Source organism: Mustela erminea, chromosome 1, assembly GCF_009829155.1.
Source record: "Mustela erminea isolate mMusErm1 chromosome 1, mMusErm1.Pri, whole genome shotgun sequence".
In the NCBI taxonomy this organism is placed as follows: Eukaryota; Metazoa; Chordata; class Mammalia; order Carnivora; family Mustelidae; genus Mustela; species Mustela erminea.
In genome coordinates, this window is record NC_045614.1 from 21,195,395 (window position 1) to 21,216,395 (window position 21,001).

General features: G+C 46.1%; 1 long non-coding RNA gene across 1 annotated transcript; it reads left to right on the forward strand.

The window, feature by feature from the left end:
• The first annotated feature begins 9,772 nt into the window (after positions 1-9,772).
• Positions 9,773-10,420, forward strand: LOC116600563. Its single transcript, XR_004289711.1, has 2 exons — positions 9,773-9,937; positions 10,325-10,420. It is a non-coding gene; the product is annotated as an uncharacterized LOC116600563 (long non-coding RNA).
• The last annotated feature ends 10,581 nt before the right edge of the window (positions 10,421-21,001 follow it).

Sequence of the window (21,001 nt, forward strand, 5' to 3'; positions counted from 1 at the left end):
TGATTGATTGATTGATTAAAGATTTTATTTGTTTATTTGACAGACAGAGATCACAAGTAGGCAGAGAGGCAGGCAGAGAGAGAGGGGGAAGCAGGTTCCCCACTGAGCAGAGAGCCCCATGCAGGGCTCTATCCCAGGACCCTGAGATCATGACCTGAGCCGAAAGCAGAGGCTTAACCCACTGAACCACCCAGCTGCCCTGCGGTGGGATTTATTTAACTGGTTTAGACCAATGTATTCACTCAACTCTTAGTTACTGAGCATCCACTCTCTGCCACAGAGTGTTGTTGAGGCCAGGGCTCCAACAGTGAAAAAAAGCAGGCAAGACTCTTGTACTTCTGGGACAGTTATGGAGAGAGTATTTGGAGAGTAGTGTTCATTATGGGGAAAAGTCAAGCAGGGGAAGACAGAACATGCTGGGTGGAAAGGAGGTCTCTCTTTTATATGATGGTCAGAGAGTGGGGGAAGTCACTTCCGGGTTAACGAGGCGGGGAGGAGGAGCTTTGTAGATACCTCGGGGATGGAGAGATGTCAAGACACTCTCTTGGCATGTTTGAGAGACATCAATGAGGCTGGTGTGGCAGAAGCGGAGCAAGAGATGGGGATGGGGAGGAGGACAAAGTCAGAAAGATAAATTCAGGAGACGTGCCACAGAGATGTGAAATGCCTAGGGAAGATGGTTGAGAATTTTCCAGCAATGAGGAAGGACCCTGTGAGTCAAGGGCGGAAGTGGGGCTGGGCTTTTCCCACAGAATCTCTACTTCCAAAGATGGCTTCCAGGCTGCCTTGTCAGATGCTTTCCTTGCAAAAATTCTGATCATGACCATGAGGTGACCACTCTTAAGGTGGTGATGTGGCCCAGATGTCAGGAGATGGGAGGCATGCTGGGATGGCACAATGCACTTAAGGAAGACCGCAGAACCAGATTCTTGCTGAACCAAGCTGAATTAAGAAGAGAGCACCTTAGGGGCGCCTGGGTGGCTCAGTCAGTTAAACATCCAACTCTTGATTTTAGCTCAGATCATGATCTCACAGTAGTGAGATCGAGCCCCACATTGGCTCTTCACTGCCTGTGGGGTCTGCTTAAGATTCTCCCTCTACCTTTGACCCTCCCCCCTTAAAAAAGAGAACATCTTAGCCCCCGAAGGTCATGGCTGGAGGGACCATTACCCTCTCTCTCAGCTCTCGTCCGCTGGGCATCTGGTCAACATCACCCAGGTGGCCTCCACCACCTTCACTGACCAATGAGAACTTGGAAATGAAAACGCTCAGAACCCGTCAGCATCTGCTGATTCCAGAAACGAATGGCCTCCCTTTGAGGTAATGGACTTTCTGGACCCTGGTATGATTCCCTGCAACTTCATCCTGGTTTTGTTGGACTTTTTTAATACCTTTTCACAGACTGCTCATCGTGCTAAACTTCCTAGTGAGATTGGTGATAGACATTGCCATTGCTCCGGACTCTGCTGGCTAGGAGAGTTCGGGCCTCTGCTGCCCCTGGATGAATGACATTTTCAGCTGGCTTGGCTCCAGGTGGGGAGCCTGGCTATGGTCCAGTGCCCTCAGAGGGCCTGATCACCCGCCTGGGGGTCACAGTATGGTCGCTCAGCCAATGCTGCCTTAAGATGAATAGGGCTCCGGCCCCAATCTGCACTCCACTGTATCCAGTGGAGTGGCCCGGGCCCCTGAGACATCTTAGTGGGCCCAGGAATTTCCAGGGATGGAGCTGTAGAGGGATGATCTCGCCATGGCAGGCTTGCACATACCCACATAGGTTACGAAGGCAAAGTCTTGAACCCCAGCGAATCTAGTCTTGGCCAGATGCCTTGGGATCCTTCTGGAACAGGAGAGGATGGGGGGCTTGTGAGGAGCTGCTGTCTTCCCTGGAAGGCTATTACGAGACATTTGGGTTCTGGGTTCTGATGAGGAGCAGGGCTCTCTGCCCAACTCTGCACCCCCAGATAGAGCTGTGGAATATAAACCAGTCCACAACAGCCTACATTAGGCTCCTCAGCGACAACTGAGGAGGTACTAGAGAAGAATGAAGTTAGGTCCGTAAGGGATCACACTTGAGAGGGCACACGTATATTCATGCTGAATGAAGGTCACGAGTAAACATCACTACTGCCTGAACAACAGATGTGCTTTATTGGGGAAATGATTTTTCTCTGTTGCTATGCTTATGCACTGGTGGGTTGGTTCAGTAACAAATATGTGAGACTTGTTGTTTGAAAAATAAATTAAAAAAAAAATAAAATAAAAATAATAAATAAATAAATAAATAAAAACATAAAATTCATATGGGATCTCAAAGAACTCTGAAGAGAATGAACAAAGCTGAAGGACTCACACATGCTTGATTCCTGATTTCAAAAATTACTACCAAAGTTTTTCTTTAAAGTAATCAAAGCATTGTGGTACTGGCATAAAGACAGACCAACAGACTAAAACAGATAGCCCACATATACAGTCCTCATGTGTATGGTCAACTGTTTTTGACAAGGATGCCAAGACCACACAATAGGGAAAGGACGGTGCTTTCAAAAAAAAAAAAAATGGGGCCAGGAAAACTGCTTTTCTAGATGCAGAAAAGAAGGAATTGGAACCCTTACTGAGCACCATATAAAAAATTAATTCAAAGTGGATCAAACACCTAAATGTAAGACCTAAAACTCTCTTAAACTCTCAGGAGAAAACATAGGGCAAAAGCTGTACCATGGGCTTGGCCATATCCAAGAAATGGCACCAAAGGCACAGGAAACAAAAGAAAAAAATAGACCAATTCGATTACGGTTTTGTGCATCAAAAGATACTATCATCAGGTAAAAAGGCACCCCCCAGAATGTGAGAAAATATTTGAAATCATGTATCTAGTAAGAGATTAATATCTAGAATATATGGAGAACTCCTAAAATTCAGCAACAACAAGAAACAATCCAATTTAAAAATGAGTGAAGGGGGCGCCTGGGTGGCTCAGTGGGTTAAGCCACTGCCTTCCGCTCGAGTCATGATCTCAGGGTCCTGGGATCGAGCCCCGCATTGGACTCTCTGCTCAGCAGGGAGCCTGCTTCCCCTTCTCTCTCTGCCTGCCTCTCTGCCTACTTGTGATCTCTCTCTCTCTGTAAAATAAATAAATAAAATCTTAAAAAAAAAAAAAATGAGCGAAGGACCTGGAGAAGACAATCCATGTAAAGATGGACTCAACATGACTGGTCATGGGGGAAGTACAAATCAAAACGACAGTGAGACACACTTCACACTCATGAAAGTGGATACTAATTAAGGGGAAAAAACAGCAAATAACAAATGTGGGTGAGAATGTGGAGAAATCAGAGTTTTCATGCGTCATTGCTGGGAATGTAGAATGGTGCAGCCATGCTAGCGAACAGTATGGTGGACCCTCAAAAAATTAAAACTAGAACAAACAAATTAAATAAATTAAAAATAACATCCAGCAATCCTACTTCTGGGTATATACCTCAAAGGATTGAAAACAGGTCCGACACAGGTCAAAAAAACAATGAAGCCTCAAAGACCAACCAGGGCACCCATCTCAGGCTCAAGTACTCTCCTGTCCTTCTTTTCCCCTGAGGGCCTCAAGGTCACGGTCAGGACATCTACTGTAATAACCGCCAGCTCTGAACTCTTTCTAGTTCAGCTGAGCTTCTGAGAGATATCTTTATTGGTTGAACATTCCTAATCAACTGAGCGTGGACCCATGGCAGGACCTCTTTCCATGACTGGACACCCCAACCATGACTGGACACCCCAACCATGACTGGACATCCTGTAAGGTCCCCCAATAATGGGTCCATGATTAAAGGAGCGAAACTGATACAAAGCAAAGGTCAAGCAAAGCTTTATTTTGTGCCAAGCATCAAGAATCAAACTGAACGTTCTGTTTGGTTCTGCTTCACAGACTAGCTTTTAAGGGTAAAGGCCATGTGGTTGGGCCTGGCCACGCACAGGTGGCCAATGAGATTGTAACACACAGAGAAAGCTGCACAGTCATGTTGGGTCACACATAAGTGACCAATTGAATTACAGTTTACCCTAGTAGATATTTGAACCAGCTTATCACCTTGGTTAGAATTGTTGCCCTAAAGGTGGCCAAAGGGCGGGGCCCATACTGCTTGGTAACTAGGGAGACAGTCTGCATCCCCGTCCTGATCGAATGTCTCCACCAGTCCTGACCCACCCTTGTATTTGGGCTTTGTTATCTAGGACTGGTTTCCGGGACTTGTTTTTAAGTAAGTCACCAGGGGGAAGCGGGGACAGGGACAGTTGAAGTTTTAAACAACAACGTTATTGTTTAACCGGATGGAAGCGCTCTGGCTAAATAGGTCCTTACACATCCGAACCATGACTGAACATCTACATTAAGGCTAGAGACATCCCCACCATAGCTAGACATTCTCCCAATGTGTAGACATCTCCCTATGGCTGCACCTGCTACCAGTAGGAGGTGTAGACATTCCCCCTCGTGGCTGAGCATCTCCCATGGCTCGGTCTGCCCTTGCTTGTACCAATAAAGGGTGTCTGCACATTTAGCAATATCACGGATTTGAGAAGGGACCCCTCCCCTCCTTTTTTCTTCTTCCTCAGGCAAGTTCTGGTTTTTCTAGCCCCTGTACCCAACCTCGTATTGTCTTGACTCTTTCTTAGTATGTGGCCAAGATTTTTATGTCTTTGCATAAAACAGACACGTCCCAGTGTTGCTTTATTAGGTACTGGAATTTGGCTTATCCAGCCGCACCGGTAGAGTTCCTTCCCCCAGCCCTTTCCCCAGTCTTCAGCTTCCCCTCCTCTGTTATGCTCAGGTAACACTCTATTCCTTTGCCTCTCTCCCTCAAACTCCTTTCTGAATTAGGACTCTTTCAGTTGCAAATGATAGAAAACTGACTTGGCTTAAGTGAAAAAGAGACTTCATTGCCCTACTTAAAATGTAGGGGGTGTATTAGTTTATGTGGCTGCTGGAACAAATTACCACAAACGTGGGAGCTTAAAACAATAGAAATGTGTTCTCTTGCAATTCTGTAGGCTGGAGCCTGAAATCGAGGCATCAGGAGAGCCAGATCCCCCCACCAAACACCACCACCACGAAGTTCTAGAAAATTCCTTCCCTGCCACTTCCAGCTTCTGCTGTGATCTCTGCTTCCATCTTTACGTCGCCTTTCCTTCTGTATCTCTCTCAAAACCCTCTCAGCCTCTCTCTGATGAGGCATGTGTGTGATGGTGGAGGTCTTACCTAGATAATCCGGGATAAGCTCCTGACCCTTCACTTAATCCCATTTTTCATAGCAGGAGATAACCTTCCTAGGTTCTAGGGATTTGACATGGTTATCTTTTGGAGTCCAATTTTTCTTTTTTTCAAGAGCCACTGGCTGGCCCCCAGACAGTGTTACCAGGTCCTTTCTTGATTCCTGTTAATTCGGTATGGTCTGCAAAGCCAGATGGAGCTTGAAATAGAGGAGGCCATGACATAGGGTGCCACAGCCTACTCAACCTGATGGCCACTTAATGGAAATCCTTGACATAGAAAGGGGATTCTGGGTCAAGGCCACCTGCTGCCCCTGCTCTTGATGACAGAGCTGGAAAATCTCCTCTCTAAACTAGACCCTAGGGTTCAGGCTCACTGGGATGCCAGTAGGGACAGGGAACCTGGTCTAACACCTGTCCCCAAGGAGTATGGGTCTTGGGCTTTACTCTTCTGCATCTCCTGTCCAGGCATCCCCTCCACTCAGGGTAGGAGAACAGAGAAGCCAGCTGGGAAGGCCAGGCCAGGAGCTGAGGAGCAGCCGCCTGCCGCCTCCCTCCCCAGGGTCCACGACACGAAGCGTTCCTCTCTTCTGCTGCCTGCTTCCTGGGAAAACCAGGCACGGAAGCCTTGAAACAGTAGCACCGTAACATCAGTCATATTAGAAATCATGATAAATGTGAATCTGTCACATTCATCTAGCAAAAATATAGACACCTGCATTTTGTCACTCCTCCCGCCCACCTCCCAAGCTGTGCCTTAGGTGTTGGGGGGGGGGCGGGGAGCACTCCTTCTGCTCTCCCACGAGCCAGCCCGCCCGTTCCCACCCTCCCCTTCTGGGGCTGAGCTACTGCAGAGGGAGCACCAGGCTCACATGGGGGAGAACTGAATACGAGTGGCTAGAGACCCTGAGAACAGAAACAAAGGGAGACTGAAGAGTTTGAAAAGCTCCTCCCAGACCAGCTTGTCTTGCTTCTGGAGGGAGCATCTCTTGAAGCAGAAGACTGAAATGCCCCCCTCCAACTCTGCAAAGCCTCAATTTGACCAACATACCACCTCCCCCAGCAGGAGGCAGAGGTTCACCACCGGGTGGGAACTCATTGTTAAGTTCAAGTGCACAAAAGCATACAAAGATGTGGAGAGAGTCCTCCAGGACGATCAGGCCACGGGCATATACCTCTCTGGGAGCTGCCAGGGAGCGGTGAGCGAGGAGGCCAGGCAGCAGCAGGTGGCCTGCGGGTGCTTTGAGCTGACCAAGGAGCAGATGGGTGGACCCCCAGCTGAGGCGGTGAGGGCCCAGATGAATCATCACAGTGCGATTCTTTCACAGGGGCCAGGATCGCACTGACCCTGGGCATCCGAAGAAGGGTCATCAGCAGGCGGCAGCATCCCTGCTCTGGTTCTTCTCTTTCCAGATGCTGCTCCCTGGGACTCACTGATGGCTCGGTGCTTTTGTCTGCTGCCCTGAACTTTCCCCCTCAAGATCTGACTCTGCATTGGGTCTTTTCTGGGACGTGAAAGCAGTTCTTTCACACAAATGCCGAAAGCTGTCTGAGATACAGGGGGAAACCTGCTGAACATTCTGCATTGATCCCCTTAGCATATGGCTACACTGGAGATTTCTAGAATTCCAGGAGGATGTAGAGACTCTGTACCCTGGAACCCGGGAACATCATTTCATATTCTTCTCTGGGTCATTTCGGAAAGGTTCTGCAGAATTATTTTGATTGACAGGTCTGTTGTTTAGATGTTTCCAAAATGGTAATACCCTTGGCAAAAGGGCAGGGTAAGGAGGTAAGGATCCAAGATGTGCTCATAATAAAACATAATGGATTAATATTTTTGTAGTTCTGTGTGCATCTGAATTTAATAGTTTTTTTTATTATGTTCAGTTAGCCAGCATATTGAATTTAATACTGTTTAAAAAAAAAAAAAGAGAGAGAGAGACATGGTGTTACCCAAAGGGTATTTTTGGCAAGCTTGTACCCCTCCTCCCCAACCCACGCGGGTTTGTCACTTTCCTGGGGAAGGCGTGCTCCTGCGCTGATGGTACCACGTGCCTCGTGGTGCTGTCATTTTTCCCGCGCGCACACACACAGAAACCAAGATCCCCAGAACTGTCCAGAGGGAGGAGGGTATGAAAGCACGAGAAGCTGTTGCGGTCAGGACAGTTCGCAGATGGCTGGCGGGCTGAGCTGGACGAGAGTGACCTGAAGCCCGGCCCCCCATCCTGGAGGAAGGGTGGCTTTAACAGTTTCCTTCATTAGAGGCTCTTGGTCTTCAGAGTTCTTTCAGGGTGATTGTTATTCTAGAAGGTTCCCAGGGCGGGGGGTGGGGAGGGTGGGCGGGGGGGGGGGGGGGGGGGAGTTTGCTCTACACTATGATTGTATGTGCTCTGTTTACCCTAGCGGTATAAGAATCAAATTCTGATTTTTAATTTGAATAAATATAAGAATGCTGGGGGAGGGGGAAGACACCTGTATTTTGTTAACAAAACGTGATGAGAAGTTGAGAATAAGGTGGTAGATGAATATAGAGCAGGAGTTAAACGTGTCCAGTCGCTGTGTTGTACACCCGAAATGAACGTAACCCGTGTGTTAACTGTGATTCAATTTGAAAGAAGCGCATATAATCTGGAGACATTTCCACTTCAGATGATGGTGTGCCGAATCATTAGAATTAATCCTTTTGCTGAGAATAACTGAAAAACTGATCAAAACATTTTTTTTTAATTTTTGCTTGAATGGGGCTCCTGGGTGGTTCAGTTGGTTAAGCATCTGCCTTCGGCTCAGGTCATGATCCCAGGGTCCTGAGATCAAGCCCCGAATTGGGCTCCCTGCTCATCGGGGAGCCTGCTTCTCCCTCTCTCTCTCTGCGCCCCCCTGACTCATGCTCTCTGTCTCGCTCTCAAATAAATAAGTAAATTAAATCTTTAAAAAAAAAATAAATTTCTGCTTGAATGAATTGAAAAGTAACAATATAGTAAAAAGAAACAAACAAAAAACACTTCTGGGCTGAGATCTAAGCTAAGAAAGAGATCGGGAGACTCAAGCCTTGCATATGGGATGGTCCAACACCTACGTCTCCGAACAGATGCTTCCCTGCCTGCCCTCTTCCGTGTGTGCCAACCTCTTCCTGCCTCTTCTAGCCAACCGTTGTCTTCCCTTCCCCTCACTTCACTACCTTTACACGAACACCCTCCAACCTTAAATGGCCTCCCCCTCTCTGCTCCCCCTCACTATGACTTTATCAAGTGCTTCTTTATGGTGTTTGATGAGTTTTCATGATTCTGTTTTCCCAGGTAGCCACCACCCAAAACAAGATGTAGCAAATTTCTCTCTTTTTTTTTTTTTATGCTGTTTGCTGGCAAAACCTCTTATACCTTACCCCAGGTGTAAAGTCCATTTGGAATTATCTTACCAATAGTTTCATTTTGCCTGTTTTCTAACTTTTTATAAGTGGAATCATTGTGTAAATGCTCCTGGATGTCTGGCTTCTTTCATTTAGCATGTTTTCGAGGTTCACCTGTGTTATTGTGGGTGTCAGACGTTTGTCCATTTTTATTACTTTTTATTATTTCCTTAAATGAATATACCACAATTTCTTTGCCTAGTCACCGGTTGATGCACATTTGAATTGTTTCCAGCATTGACCTCTTTGAATAAATTTGCTGTGAACAGGCATGAACAACTCTTTTGCAGACATGTGTTTTCATTCTTTTTTAAAATTTCTTTTTATTTATTTGACAGACAGAGATCACAAGTAGACAGACAGGCAGGCAGAGAGAGAGGAGAAAGCAGGCTCCCTACTGAGGCTCTCTGTCCAACACGGGGCTCGATCCCAGGACCCTGGGACCATGTCCTGAGCCGAAGGCAGAGGCCTTAACCCACTGAGCCACCCAGGCGCCCCTTGTGTGTAAATATCTAGGCACAGACCCACTGAGTTCTAGGGTGGATAGATGCTGAACTTCAGTAGAAACTGTCCCTTACCTTCCTGCCGGGAGTGTCATGAGGATTCAGCTGTTGTATGTCTTTGCCAATATTTGGTGTTGTCGGTATTTTTTGTGCTAGCCTTTCTCTAATGTGTTCGGTGGGGGGATCTTATTGTGGTTTTGATTTTCCTTTTCCTCATGACTGATGATGTTGGGGAACTTTTCATGTGCTTCCTAGCCATTCATAAATCTTTAGGGAACTGCTTATTTAAGATTTTGTTGCCAACTCATTCTTTCTAATCATTATTTGGTTCCATTGTCTGATTGAAATGAAACGCATCTAGTTGAATTCTCTCTTAATATTTAAATTGTCTCAAATTTGTGGTTTTCTCCACCAGCCTGAAATGACTGTGTCTATAAACTTTTGTGTCCATGGGCGGTATTTTCTGCGTGCTGCCTTTTTTGCCAACTTTTGGGCATTTAATGGTAAGAAAGAGTGGGCAAGGACTTCCATATTTTCACCAAAAAAGAACTCAACTGTCTGGAACCATCCTGGAGCCCGAGTCACAGGTGCCCTTATGACATCACATCTCTGTCTCTTCCTCCCCTCTTCCTGCCAGGCTGCGGCGGGGAGAGTACAGACCTGGGAGCAATGGAACCATCATGCTCCTATCATGGGGAATTTAGGGGATTATAGACCTGAGGGACTTTGAACCATCCATATCCAAGTCATGGGCATTCGGTTTTGTGTAAGAGAGAGCCACCCAAAGTTGCAGGCAGGGGAAGGTGGATTTCCACAGTTAACTCAGGATGCGAGGGGGCACCTGGGTGGCTCAGTGGGTTAAAGCCTCTGCTTTCGGCTCGGGTCGTGGTCCTGGGGTCCTGGGATCGAGCCCCACATCGGGCTCTCTGCTCAGCAGGGAGCCTGCGTCCCTCTCTATGCCTGCCTCTCTGCCTGCTTGTGATCTCTGTCTGTCAAATAAATAAAATCTTTAAAAAAAAAAAAAAACTAACTCAGGATGCGAGTTCTACATCGAGGGACTCTGGGCCAGGCAGGAGGTTGAGTATGTGGTGGACTTAGCATGAAGTTGTACACAGTTCTAATGATAGCGTTCTCCTCTGAACTCTGATTACAGAAGGATGGCAATGTTTGTGAAATCGTGATAGAAGATATTGAGGAAACCACTTTGAGGAAAGAGGAAGAGGAAGAGAAAGTGGAAGAAAAAGTGGAAGAGAAAGAGGAAGAAAAAAAAGAGAAAAAGAAGAAAAAGAAAGAGACTCCACCCCCACCCCCTCCACCTCCACCTCCACCTCCCCCACCCCCACCAGCAAAGGTAGGTCAATGGAGGCCCTCAAAGTTGAGAGTGACTCTTATTTGCAAGGAGTGTTGGGTTGTCTTCTCTGTGCCCCATAGCATGGCATGATCCTGGAATCTGTCACCGGGACCAGGTTCCATGTGTGAGTACAAGGTTGGGCTTTGATGATTCCTCGAGAACAATAAGCATAAGCCAGAATGTCCCAGGCCAATCGGGATGAACGGTTGCCCTACCCAGAGCTGGAATGAGTAGGGCAACCATTCATCCTGATTGGCTTGGGACATTCTGCTTTATCCTTGGTTATCCTCTCCTCTGAGTTCCTTCTCGGTCGGAGAAAGGTGGGTGACAGAGGCACAGAGACTTGGTCGTAAGGACGGGAACCCCTGACAAGTGGGACTCAGACCCTGCCAAGCTGGGGAGTGGGGCAGTGAGGCTGTGTTTGGAGAAGGCATTGCCACGTGCAGGGAAAGCCGAGTATAGAACTGTGTGGGAGTGTGCATGTACACGTGTGCACGTATGTGTGCTAACTGACGTTTAAGATGTGAGAACCCCACGAAGTGAAAGTGAGACATAAATGAGAAGGACTCCACACTGCATGGAGCAGGGAAACTTGTAATACTGTGACTTGATGGAGAGACACAGCAGGTTGTGGGTTGAGCTGGATGGAGTCAGGCATGAATGCAAACAAAGGCTGCCACTTCTCCAGCCACCTCGGTGGGGTGGAGGGGAAGGAATACGCAGCCCAGGTAGGTGGCCAGGCCCAGGCCCAGGTGGAAGGTGGTGCATGGCGTGCTTCTTCCAGACAGGCCAGCCAGGATAGCTAGTGCCAGAATGTTCCATTCTACAGTCCAGGAGCCTGAGCCCCGGGGGGCAATCCGAGGTCCATTGAGAGAGAGGCGCAGAGACCAGACACCTATCTGGTCTACTGGCTCCCTGCCCAGTGCTCCTGAACTTCTGAGCAAGCCCTGCTTGGCCTGCCCTGGAGCTGAGGTGGGTGGGGAACGTTCCCTGAGGATCCCTTGTTTATCTTTGCCACCTCTTTGCCCCCCAAAAAAGAAGCATCCTGACCAAGAGCAGAAAGCCATAAAGATCCAGGCGTGGTGGCGGGGCACCCTGGTGCGCAGGACCTTGCTGCACGCAGCCCTCAGAGCATGTATCATTCAGCACTGGTGGAAGCTGATGCTGACAAAGCTGCTGGAGAGGAGAAAGAGAGCAGCCCTCGAGTCCTTCTCGCGACGAGAATGGGCAGTGGTCCAGCTGCAATCCTTGGTCCGCATGTGGCGCGTCCGCCAGCGTTACTGCCGTTTGCTCCACGCTGTCCGCATCATCCAGGTCTACTGGCGCTGGCATAACTGCCATTCCCGTGGCTTTTTCCAGGGCACCTACGACCTCACGGCATCCCATCTGGGTCTTGAACTTGAGATTTTTTTGGGCTCACAGATTTGTCGGATTACAGACTGCATCCCCTTCCCAATAAAGAACTGATCAGGTCTGCTCCACCTCTGCGTCAACGGGTCTCTTTCAGGCCAGCCCCTGGAGGTCCATGTGTCAGCAGAGGGTCAGGGAAAATGGCTGCAGAGACTAGGCCTGGCACAGTCTGCTCAAGGAGGGGCCCCGGAGTCTGAGCATCTGGTGCTGGAGGGTGGGGCCTGAAACCCAGGAGCCTCCCCGTCTGACACTGGGGGAGGAGACTTGGGGTCACAGGGCCACCCACTCAGCCAACTCCAGGGAGACTCCTTCACAGTGTGGTCCATGCACATGGCGCCCCCTGTGGCTGTGCCCCATGGAGGGTTCTTCATTCTTCACTGTCTTCCCATCACATTTAGAACAAGTCCAAAAACCCTCCTGGGGTCTCCATAAGCCTGCATGGTCCCGGCCTGGCCATGTCTTCCTGGCCCCCTGCCTTTCAGATCGCCCCTGAACCTCCACATTTTCATCTCAGCACTCTGCACTTGCTGCTTCCTCTCCTTAGATAGCCTTTCCAGGTTGGGCATCCCCTCCACTCACGTGTGGCTCTGCCCCATGCTCCCTCCTCAGGGAGACCTTCTTCGACCATCTTATTGAAATGACTTCCCCACCCTGTACTGTACGTTCTAGTACCTGACCCTGCTTTCCTGCTTTCAAAGTCCTCGTTGCTACCCAAGATTATCTTACATCATTTTCTGTTTTTTATTGCCCCCAGTAGAGGTTGAGCTCCAGGAGAGCAAGACTCTCGGTTCAGTGCTGTTCCCGGAACCTAGGTCAGTAGTTCTCTCTTCTTCTCCCTCTCTCTTCCATAAATAAATAAATAAATAAACACACACACACACACACACACACACACACACACACACACACATATATATATGGGACAAATAACATATATATATGTATACACACACACACACACACATATATGCTATTCTACATATTCTACATAATAAGCCATTTTTTCATCCTTAAAAAAAAATCCCTTTTGGGTTTGGGAGACACTGCCCTTCCTAGGGCCAGCCAGTCCTTAGAGATAGCAAAGGACTCATCCCAGAGCATGATTTTCATCCGCAAAGGAACCAGTGCAGGGCCATACCTCCTCTTTCTTTGTCCTGTACACCCCAGGGGGCCATAGTCCTCTGCTTTAATCGTCCTAAACCAGGTGTACCAAGCATCTGTATAACTTCGTGGCCACAGAAAATACTCAAACCAGTCAGTCCTACACTGTTCACCCTATCCTGCCTTGCCTTTCCCACTCCAACAAAAGCCATGGGAAAAGCTGTTTTCTCAGTCCTGTCTTCTGCCGCCCGACCACACCTGATGCCTCCCCCGTGACCCTGCATGACATGGGGTGACCTCCTCTTTCAGACGTTGGAGTATAACGGATTTTGTGTTTTTGTGCTTTTATTCTGTTATGGTTGCACCTGACAGACCATCACATAAAAGGACCCAGAACATGAATCTAATTTAAGTACAATTCACATAACCATTTCTAGATTCACCACATAACCTTAACCATTAACGTAAGACTAACAATTCAGTGGCATTTAGTACCTTCATGGTGTTAAGCAATGACTATCATCTGTACCAAGTTCTAAAACATTTTCACCATCCTAAATGAAAACCTTGTGCCCCTGAAACAATCACTTTTCAGCACCCCTTCCTCCAGCCAATGACAACCACCAGTCTGCAGCCTGTCTCCGGAGATTTCCCTACGGGACACTTTCGGGATAAATGAAATCATAAAATATTTTGTGTCTGGTTTTACTTAACATGTTTCGGAGGCTCATCACCCTGTAGCATGCATCAGTACTTCATTACTTTTTAAAAAAGATTTATTATTTTAGAGGGACGGAGAGAGAGAATCTCAAGTAGATGGCCCACTGAGCATGGAGCCCAGTGTGGGTCTGGATCTCATAACCACAAGATCATGATCTGAGCCAAAATCAAGAGTCAGATGCTTAACCTTACTGAGCAACCCAGGTGCCTCTTGTTCTTGGTTGCTTTTTTATTTGGAAGATTTTATTTATTTGACAGAGCAAGAGCACAAGGAAGTGGCAGGCAGAAGGAGAAGGAGAAGCAGGCTCCTGCTGAGCAAGGAGCCCAACATGGCTTGATCCCAGGACCCTGGGATCATGACCTGAGCCGAAGGCAGAGGCTTAACCCACTGAGCCACCCAGGTGCCCCTCTTTGTTACTCTTTATGGGTGATTGATATGTTTTGTCTGGCTATCCCATCTTTTGTTTATCCACTCATCTTTTGATAGACATTTGGATTGGGTGCACCTTTTGGCTGCTGTGAATCATGCCACTACGAATACTTAGCATTTACACCATTTCACATTCCCACCAACGATGTACAGGCTCCAATTTCCCTACACTCTTGTTGACAATTGTTATTGTCTTTTTTTCAAATTCTTGCCAACTTCTTGGGAAGTGGTACCTCACTGCAGTATTATTTGCACTTCTCTTGTGATGAATGATGTTAGGTATCTTCTCATGCTTTTTGGCAATTTGCACACCTTTGGAGGAACATCTGTTCAAGTTTTGAAAAGAGACTTTTCATTAGGTTGTGGCTTTCTTTGGTGGTTTCAGTAAATACTTATGTAATGAATGAGTACATGATCCTACCAGACCATGAATTTGTGGTTTCACTATGGTTCACACCCTACTTTCTAGAAACACATGTCCTACCATCCCTGAATGAATCGCTTCGACAATCATCTTCGAACCGTCATGCCCAATAGACACATTATTCTAGGGCTTCTTGAGTTTTTATCCCTCCCTGATAACGTTACCATGTGTGTGTGTGTGTGTGTGTGTGTGTGTACCAGGTGGTGGAGGGAGGATCTACTGTTGTCTCTTCATTTCAGCTACAGATCCTTCCCCGTTGCTTTTCATCTGCCTGTGTGTCTCTGTCTATCCCTCATAATTTCATCTTTCACTATATAATTATCTGTTTATGTTCCTCAGTATCTTTCTCCTTCGGTCCAGGCCTTCCTCTCTACACATTTCATAATGTCATGTCTCCTTGTCTCTGTCTTTTCAATTCGCTGGATTTTCTGGATCTGTATGTTTCTGGTAGAGATCGTTAATAGTTAACGTGCCAATCCTCAGACACAGTTCTGCTCTTCTAGACCCTGCTTACTCCTTATCCCTAAGAACTCCACAAAGATGAGAGGGACAGGTCTCATGGAGGGCACCAGCATGGTTGCTCCTGGATGATGGAGGCATCATCCATCATTCATCATGGATCAGCCTAGGGTATGTGCAAGTAATTAGAGGAATGTCAGAATATTTTATGCCTATGGTTCAGGGATGAGCGCGTGGCACCAGTCAGGCCAGTGAGTCTCCATTCTGGTATGGTTTTGGAACTCTTAGGATTGCCAACTATAAAGATTATGAAACCAGAGCTGCTACAGACACCACATGGAAATAGCTGAGAATGGAGTTGACACAGAGGAAAGTAGATCCAACAGGTGCCAGGAGAGAAAGGAAGCTCTGAGGATTGTTTTGGGCCTCTGGATCCAGCCATGCCTGAAGCTACCACTACCTATACTATGGGAATTCATTTTGTGAGACAATCAACCTTCATTTTCACTTAAGTCAGTTTGCTGAGATAGATAGCAAAAGAATAGGAGATCTCAATAGATTAATAAACACTTAGATTGAATTTTATGTGAGCTGGTTTTCAGAAAGTGGTTTTCAAAAATTAGTTTTTTAATTAGAAACTTGGCAGAAGGTGTGCTTAGGGAATTCTTGACAGTAAGTGTGGAATTATCTCTCATTTAATGTGCCCAAAGGACCAAAGCATTTTTGTAATGCTGTGTAGCGTGGTGAAATGGAAAAGTGTTGTGGATTAATGGGTAATTCTTCCAATTATCTAGAATCAGAATGGCCAGAATATTAATCTAATCATGGATTGGTCACCTATGAGCCAAATGTGGAGTCTTTAATTAGCCTAGTTCAACAAGTCAGCAGGAGGGAGCCATGGGCAACCATCAGCCATTTATGAAACAACTGTATTAGGAATAAATAAAATTGTCCCATCCTTCCCTTGCCCTCTACTCAGCTTACACAAAGCATATGTGTGGCAGCCTTCACTTCCAGGATAACCTCTGAGCTCTACCTCCTAAAAAGAGTAGGCCGTCGTCCCATGGAAATCCTATTATATGTGTTGGACCTAGGAGAGAAATAGACCAATGCTTTTCAAACAGTAGCATATGTTACAACCACGTAGAGGGCTCATTAAAAAAGATCCCTGGGATCCACCCAGCACTTCTGATTCAGTAGAGGGTCCCAAGAATGGGTATCCCTAATAAGTTTCCAGGTGATGCTATGACTTCTGTTCTAGAGACCACTTTGAGCACCACTGGGGTGGAGCGTAACTACGTGGTCACTGTGAATGCCAACACAACCAAAGTAACAAACTTCAAATAAATTGGAAGTTTATTTCTCTTTCCCAAAGAAGTTCAGAAATAGGTGCCCAGGCCCAGTTGGAACTTCACAGGGGGAGGAATCCTGGCCCCTTCTAACTTGCTACTTGGCTATATATAATCTCTATCCCAAGGTCACTTCATGATCCTGAATGGCTCCTGAGGTTTCTTTTGGTTACTGTTTTTTTTTTTTTTTTTAAGATTTTATTTATTCTTTTTTTTTTTTTTTTTAAAGATTTTATTTATTTTATTTGACAGACAGAGATTACAAGTAGGCAGAGAGGCAGGCAGAGAGAGAGGGGAGGAAGCAGGTTCCCTGCTGAGAGCAAAGAGCCCGATGCGGGGCTCGATCCCAGGACTCTGGGATCATGACCTGAGCCGAAGGCAGAGGCTTTAACCCACTGAGCCACCCAGGCGCCCCTATTTATTCATTTGACAGGCAGAGATCACAGGTAGGCAGAGAGGCAGGCAGGGAGGGGGGCCCTGAGATCATGAGACCATGAGATCATGACCTGAGCTGAAGGCAGAGGCTTTACTCCACTGAGCCACCCAGGCGCCCCTCTTTTTGTTATTGTTGTTTTGTTTTTTAAGGAGATGCCACACTATTGGAGCCCAACCTGGGGCCCAAACTCACGACCTTGAGATCAAGACCTGCGCTGAGATCAAGAGTCAGAGCTTAACTGACTGAGCCACCCAGACACCGCAGCTACTTCAATTTCAAGATTCCCATCCAGTCTAGCCAGCAAGGAGATAAGAGGAAGAGAAAGTCATACTCCTTCTCTTTTAGGGCATATCCTTGAAGTTACACATACCACTTCTTCTCTCTCTCTCTTTTTTTTTTTTTTTACAAATACTTTTTTTTATGTTAGTCACCATACAGTACTTCGTTACCTTTTGATACAGTCTTCCATGTTTCATTGTTTGCAGTGCCCATTGCAACACGTACCCTCCTTAATACCCATCACCCTTACACATGCCACTTCTGTCCATAACTCAAAGGCTACAAAAGAAGACTAAATAAAAGGAGAAATATACCATATAGTTATTGATAGAATGAGTTACCATTGTAAAGTTGTCAGTTATCTCCAAATTTATAAGTTAAATTCAATTCCTATAAATATCTCATGAAGAGTTTTTGGGAACTTGACAAACCTATACAAAAAAAAAAAAATCACATTGAATAAGTGTCCATAATTAGTCAAGACAATTTAAAAAAAAAGAGACTAGGATGTGGGAATACCATAAGTCACATTAAAATGTACCACAAGAATATAATAACAACAGTATGTAATTGAGGCACCAACCACTAAGAATCTGAGATGAGGAATAAACATTTATTTTTTTTAAAGATTTTATTTATTTATTTGACAGAGAGATCACAAGTAGGCAGAGAGGCAGGCAGGGGTTGGGGGCGGGGGGAGCAGGCTCTCTGTTGAACAGAGAGCCCAATGCGAGGCTCGATCCCAGGACCCTGAGACCATGACCTGAGCCAAAGGCAGAGCCTTAACCCACTGAGCCACCCAGGCACCCCGAGGAATAAACATTTAAATAAGAATTTGTTTTCCAAAGTTGGGAGAGCCTGGTGGTGGGGATTAAGGAGGGCACGTATTGCATGGAGCTCTGGCTGTGGTGCATAAACAATGAATCTTGGAACACTGAAAAATATAGAATTACATTTTTTTAAATTTTTTATTTTTTTATAAACATATAATATATTTTAACCCCCGGGGTACAGGTATGTAAATCGCCAGGTTTACACACTTCATAGCACTCACCATAGCACATACTCTCCCCAATGTCCATAACCCCACCCCCCCTTCTCCCAACCCCCCTCCCCCCAGCAACCCTGTTTGTTTTGTGAGATTAAGAGTCACTTATGGTTTGTCTCCCTCCCAATCCCATCTTGTTTCATTTATTCTTCTCCTACCCCCTTAACCCCCCATGTTGTATCTCCACTTCCTCATATCAGGGAGATCATATGATAGTTGTCTTTCTCTGCTTGACTTATTTCGCTAGAATTAATTTTTTTTTAAATAAACAAATAAAAAGAATTTGTTGTATTTCCCCTTCACCCCATTCTCCTCCTTCATGTGTATAGCTGGATAATAACCCTCTTCCACCCTAGCAGAAGAGAAGTTTTATTTTCTGCATAAGCTGAACCAGAGAGCATCTAGACTCTGGGATTTCAGTCTTGGCTGAAGGCAGAGGTGAAGCTCCGTACCAAAATGGTGGGATTAACTGAAACTTCACAGGCCAAACAGCAAGGCCTCCAGCCCTCTCTGCTGGATCACCTGCCTGTAGGCTTGCGCTCAGGCTTCATTCTACTCTCTCAGTGTTCCGGGATTCCCCTCTGGGGCATCAGTTAATTATTGCCACACAAATGCTGCATAGCAAACTGCCACAGCCTCAGTGGCATACCACAGTAAGCATGTTGCCCTGGGCAGTGTTTCAGTGGGGGAAGCTCTGCTCCACATGTCTCTCATCCTCCTCTTCGTACCAGTAGGCTACCCGTCACTTCCTTGTTGGCAATAGTAGAAGTGCAAGAGGGCAAACATAAATTGGCAAAGACTTCTGAAGCCAAAGTCAAATTTGCCTTTCATCATTCCACTTTACTCTCGGGCCAGAGCATGTTGCACTGTTAAACCCAAGGCACAGGACGATAGCTCTTTCCCCTTATGGGAAGAAAGCACAAAGTTCTATAGGAAAATATATGCACCTAGGATGATTAAAGCAATCTATCACAAGTTCCAAAGAATAAAACAAGTGAATAGTGGTATTTGGCCCACCACCCCACTGAAACAAAACCCAACTCTGCCTTATTAACCTACACTGAGTGGTGCCAATTAGTAAGCCCCACCGATGCACACTGAGCTTCCCTCTGGCATTCTAGTGCCATGCTTATACACATGAAGAGACAACCAAGGATTATAAACATGAGAGACGGAGATAAAAACAAAAACAGAAAAAAGGGGAATTAAATTAAATAGGGACAATATGGGAAACAGAAGAAAAAGTTTTAAAAAACCAAACAAACAATTAAAACTAATATTCCTAGTAAAAGATAAACCAATGAAACAAGAATAGTATGCTACAAAAGGAGAATAGTCTGAGGACAAGAACGAGCTCTTGAAAGTTAAGACTCTTTTAAAAATGGAAAAAATCTTCCAAAAAGTAGAACAAAAAAAACAGAGTTAGAAAATAGCATAGGGGTGCCTGGGAGGCACAGTTGGTTAAATGTGCTACTCTTGATTTCAGCTCAGGTCATGATCTCAGGGTCATGGGGTCAAGCCCCACATCAGGATCCCTGCTAAGCATGGAGTCTGCTTGTCCCTCTCCCTCTGCTCCTCCCCTGCTCATGCTCTCTCTCAAAAATAAATAAATAAATAAATAAATAAATAAATAAATAAAATTGTGTAGAATATATTGGAAAATAAGAGAATCGATCAATGATGAACTAGTAGGATTTCTATAAGTATTAAATTGAGAAAATTAAAAGGTAGAAATTATTTCTTTTATTATTTTTTTAAAGACTTTTATTGATTTATTTGACAGAGAAGAAGAGCAAGATAGCATAAACAGGGGAAGCAACAGAGGGAGAGGGAGAAGCAGGCTCCCCATTGAGCAGGGAGCCCATGTGGAGCTCCAACCCAGAACCTTGGGATCATGATCTGAACTGGAGGCAGACACTTAACTGACTGAGCCAACTGGGCATCCTGGTAGAAATTATTTTTTAGACACCAATACAGTAAGGCTTCCCAGAGTTGGGTCATACAAATTTTATAAACTAACATGCCTCATACAATGATCTCAGAGAGGCTGAGAACAACATACCTATTGGGTACGAGGGATATGGGATGGTTAGCTCAGAGATTAATTATATAACAGGATTCTCAGAGTAGAACACATTAGTGGCATCACTGTTTAAAGATTCTTCTAACATGGGTTGCCTGGGCATCTGCCTTTGGCTCAGTCATGATTCCAGGGTCCTGGGATCAAGCCCTGCATTGGGCTCCTTACTAGGTGGGAAGCCTGCTTCTCCCTCTCCCATTCTCCCTGCTGGTGTTCCATCTCTCCCTGTGTCTCACACTATCAAATAAATAAATAAAATATTTTTTTTAAAAAAGAAAAAGAATCATATATTGGCTTGTTAGGCACCAAACAGCGAAAGAACAGAGGGTTACAGCAGTTGGGAGGGTGTAGAAATTGGCTGAGGTACCTCCATCCTAACCCTTCCTTGGCCCCTTCAGTTCAGCCTCCATATTCACAGTGATCCTCATTCCCACACATTGAGGAAGGGCACAGTGGCAGAGAAGGCAGGACGCAGAGAGCAGCCTGAGCCCATATGCCTTTCTCGGCGTTGGGTGAGCTGCTGTCCTCAGTGGTTGATGACAGGAAGGTCCTGTGGGTGGGCTGAATAGAAGTCACCCTTGGGAAAGGACAGACTCACGGGGGCTGTGGTTTCACAAAGAACATTAGCCCATCCCTGGCAGGAGGGAAATGGGCAGATGTTTCCTCTTTATCCAACAACTTTGAGCCTGAAGAAGGCCACCTGGTCCTTGGGTCATAGTTGCCCTTGTGACATCATGGTCATC